Here is a 4,973-nt window from a genome sequence, read left to right on the forward strand (position 1 = left end):
CCCAAAGATGCTCTATTGGGTTGAGATCTGGTGACTGTGGGGGCCATTTTAGTACAGTGAACTCATTGTCATGTTCAAGAAACCAATTTGAAATGATTCGAGCTTTGTGACATGGTGCATTATCCTGCTGGAAGTAGCCATCAGAGGATGGGTACATGGTGGTCATAAAGGGATGGACATGGTCAGAAACAATGCTCAGGTAGGCCGTGGCATTTAAACGATGCCCAATTGGCACTAAGGGGCCTAAAGTGTGCCAATAAAACATCCCCCACGCCATTACACCACCACCACCAGCCTGCACAACAAGGCATGATGGATCCATGTTCTCATTCTGTTTACGCCAAATTCTGACTCTACCATCTGAATGTCTCAACAGAAATCGAGACTCATCAGACCAGGCAACATTTTTCCAGTCTTCAACTGTCCAATTTTGGTGAGCTCGTGCAAATTGTAGCCTCTTTTTCCTATTTGTAGTGGAGATGAGTGGTACCCGGTGGGGTCTTCTGCTGTTGTAGCCCATCCGCCTCAAGGTTGTGCGTGTTGTGGCTTCACAAATGCTTTGCTGCATACCTCGGTTGTAACGAGTGGTTATTTCAATCAAAGTTGCTCTTCTATCAGCTTGAATCAGTCGGCCCATTCTCCTCTGACCTTTAGCATCAACAAGGCATTTTCACCCACAGGACTGCCGCATACTGGATGTTTTTCCCTTTTCACACCATTCTTTGTAAACCCTAGAACTGGTTGTGCGTGAAAATCCCAGTAACTGAGCAGATTGTGAAATACTCAGACCGGCCCGTCTGGCACCAACAACCATGCCACGCTCAAAATTGCTTAAATCACCTTTCTTTCCCATTCTGACATTCAGTTTGGAGTTCAGGAGATTGTCTTGACCAGGACCACACCCCTAAATGCATTGAAGCAACTGCCATGTGATTGGTTTATTAGATAATTGCATTAATGAGAAATTGAACAGGTGTTCCTAATAATCCTTTAGGTGAGTGTACAATAGTATGGAACAATTTTGTTAAACCGTTATTTTAAAATCTATAAAAAAACACCAAAAAGTAAGATGAAATCAAAGAGATATTTGTAACAGTTTAACAGACTACTTGCATAAAATGCATATAAATATCAGATGTTACTCTACTGTATATATCCCAATAAGATAAGACAAAAATTCAATTAGTTTTATGATCAAAGCTCTGTAGTTTTTTATTGTATAATGCAATGCAATGCAACCATGATTAAGAGATGTACAAAGAAATCCAAAATGTATCATAATGATGTAATCTGTAATGCATGGATAATCAAGTAAACATAAGTTGCTTTAGTACAGTAGGTACAGTTGAAATATTACTAACAATATAAAAGTAATTTGTGTTTATTTCATAACATTTTTTAGAGATTCACCGCAAAAAGACGTGTATCACGACTTGAAGGAGGACTATTAATCAGACGTCAGAAGCTTTATGGGGTTAATAGCTATAACGATTGAATACTCATAAATAACATGATAGTATACAACAATAAAGCTTAGAGCAGCAGACTGTTGAGTACAGTTTTGTTCACCAGATGGCAGTAGAATGCAGCACACTGTATTGTCTATTACTTTCCAGGCTGCTCAAAAGGATGGCATGCCTTCATCATTATGTGCAGTGTCTTAAAATGATTCTTGGCTGCTATTATAATTGACATTTACATGCAAAGAGTGGGGGCCTGGTGCCACTCACCACACAACTATCCAAATATCTGAAACTAATTGCATTGCCTTACTCAATGCTTAAAGGTTATGCAGTTGACAGTATCTACAGTTGGCTAATTAGTAGCTAGAAACGAGATAATTGTCAGAAAGGCTGATATTGTCTGATTTGTATTAACAGTGTAAAATGCATGCATGCATATAGCTTGCATTGATGAATGTCAGAAAACATGGATTTAGTGATTTTCCCAGTTCCATCCAGACACATTTATGTCATTATGTGCAGATATATTGATGTGCCATTTATGTGTGCAGTGCCATTACCTTCTGGGTGTAATACAGTGAGAGTGTGTAATATCAAGGGATAGAAAAACAAAAAACAGAACCTTTAGGCTGAAATATGTGATTAGTTCTTTTTGCTCAAAATAGAAATTTGACTTCAGAAAATGCTGATTGTCAGCATTAATACTATGATATGGGAAGTTTTTTTTTTTTTTTTATTATTATGAAGAGGGTTTATAAAAGGTTTTCAAGATTGGCAACAATTTAGCAAATTTTAGGTACAAAAAAGTGGACAAAAATAAAATCTCTCAGTAACAGGTCTTTGTAGACTTGTTAAATAAAAAAGAATTTGTATAAAAACATATCTGTCTTATCTCTTGGGTATCTTAATTGTAAGGAATCTTACTTCTTTTTTTTTTTGTAACAAGGCTTCATTCAAAATACATTTCTGTGTATATTGTTCACAAAATCATTCTTGTAGAATAATATACACCAAAACATGGAATGTTTAAGAAGCTGAATATTTCACATTTGTCCTTATTTATGCAATTTATGCTTTAATATGCAAAAATGTCTTCATGAAATAACTTCCTGTACTGTAGCTTTCAGTTTTCAAGCACAGTACGGCTCCGAGGATAATAACACATTATGAGGAGGAATATGAGAGCGGCGACAAAGAAAAAAAGAGCTGCTTTCTGTCTGTGCTGTTTTTTTCAAAAATCAGGAATATTCTGTTTGCAAAATCCTGTATTGTCTACCGCCATTCACAGGTTTTCAGTCAACAATTCAGTTGAAATCATTCATAGCTCTATTGATGTTTTTTTTTTTTTTATCTTTATTTTGCATAAGATGAAAAAGTCTTCAACAGGAGGCTCACAGTGGAACTGCTGGGAGTCCAATAATTATTGTTTATCAAATGCAGATACAAATTATGTGTTGAAAAAACACCAAACAAGTCTCAAGGTTTTAGTAAAACGTTTTTAGTCCCTCCCACATTAAAAGTGAATGTGAAATGATTCTAGACATTGAAAGTTCAGCAATATCATACAAGCAAGAGTGCTGCATCATCTTGATGTTTTTTTGTTTTATAGTTTAATAAAAAAAATAATAATATTGAGTAACTTACATTTCATGCACATCTATTCCCACATGCTTCCTACTGACATAATGATGTAACCTGTAGAAAACGTTACTGAAAAATCCCCAGCACTAATGCAAAGACAAGTGAAGTGATACAAATAGTGAGATGACCCAATATTGTTTCTCCATTTCTACACTTTCTAAACCTTGTTGGGAGGTGGCCTGGGGGACCTTAGCATTAGAAACAAAAGATCTGTGCGATTCATTTCCGACACTGCAGTGTGTCTGAGCAATGAGCAGCATATTCTTTTGTGTTTGTACAATAGATCTGAAACCTGGGAGCTTAATTTGGTCTGGAAACCAGCAGCCTGAGAGATGAAGGGCTGTAAGTGTCTTAGTTACTCATTTGCAGTGTGCAGCTTGTTTGTCTTTCACATTTTCTGCCATCCTCCTTGTGAATCACTGGTCTTATTATCAAAGCCTTGCTTGTGTATAGTCTTTGATGTGCTGGAATGGCAGACCATTGAAAAGGGGGGAACAATAGAAAAACTCAAACTGCTTTCCTTTTTTATTGGTTTGTCTTTCATTTTAATTTTCGGCTGTTGTGGTGAGGATATTATCATGCCCAGAGTGTTTCAAAGCTTACTGGCTGCAGTCTCTTTCTTTTCATCAGTTTATCTCTGCACTGTACTCAATAGTTTTTATACCGAAGGATCCTTTAGCTCTTTGAATTAAAGTTAGAACTAACGTTAACATGATAATGTTTTATTAGTATTACTAAAATTCACTGCTAATGTGTTTGTTAGGGGTACTAAGGTGTCTTGAGTGATTTTAGGAAAATGCTAAACGGTGACAATAAGGTGCCCTTGTGAAAAAAAGTGCACTTAATTCTATTGAATGTACATACTCTACTTGCAGATAAAATAATATTACTGGAAAAAGCCACTTAGGTGTACTTGAAGAGAGAGTACACTTACATGACTGTGTTTCTTAACACACTTTTAATAAGTGAACTGTAATAATGTCAAATTAAATGCTATACCATTTTAAACCATAATCTTTTGCCGTTCTTTAAAGAAGTACATTTATTTTTGTGTTGACTAAAGCACATGTAAAGTACTTTATTATCATTGTAACTGTACATATATAAAAGTGCATCAAAATCTACTAATTGAATTTAATATAAATTTAAACTAATATATTTTTATTTCATTGTAAATTACATTCAGCTTGCACTAATTATTTTAAAGTGTATTATTTATGTAATAAGTAGTACTTTTTAAAACCCTTTTTTCCAAGGGTGTATGTTGTATTGTGTTGGACAAAAAAAAAAGGTCTCAATGACCTATAGATTTGGCTAGGCTCCTACAATGTAATTCTATGGGATTTTTATCATGTTAATCATTTACCATTTGAAAACCTCTCATCGACCAACTGCATGCTTTGATGCATCATTCATGTCTTATTGCACAAACTAATGTTTGGAGGTTTGTTCCAATCATTAAACGTATAAGTGTGAGCTATAGTAATGCTTGGTAATGATTACTTGAAAATATACATTTTTCTATCTCCATCAATGTGAGAAGTCTCAGTATAAAACAAACCTCCAGTCCAGACATTGTTTATTGATGCAACATTGCACATAACATGAATTTATTCAAAATTGTACAGTTAAAATCACAAGTGAGACTGGCCTGATACATTTTGGCACATTCCTCTCTGAACTTTTAGTTTTGTTCCATGTTTGCTTCTGGACAGTGAAGATACTGGATTCTTTTAATTACATTACAACATCAATATAGTCATATTATTTCCTGCAAAATTAAAATAACTTTTTCTTTGCCCAGACCAAGTTTGCTTTGCATACAAAGACAATAAGTGTATTTTTGCATACTTTATTAGCACAAAAAGG

Source organism: Rutilus rutilus, assembly GCF_951802725.1.
Source record: "Rutilus rutilus genome assembly, chromosome: 19".
Taxonomy (NCBI): Eukaryota; Metazoa; Chordata; class Actinopteri; order Cypriniformes; family Leuciscidae; genus Rutilus; species Rutilus rutilus.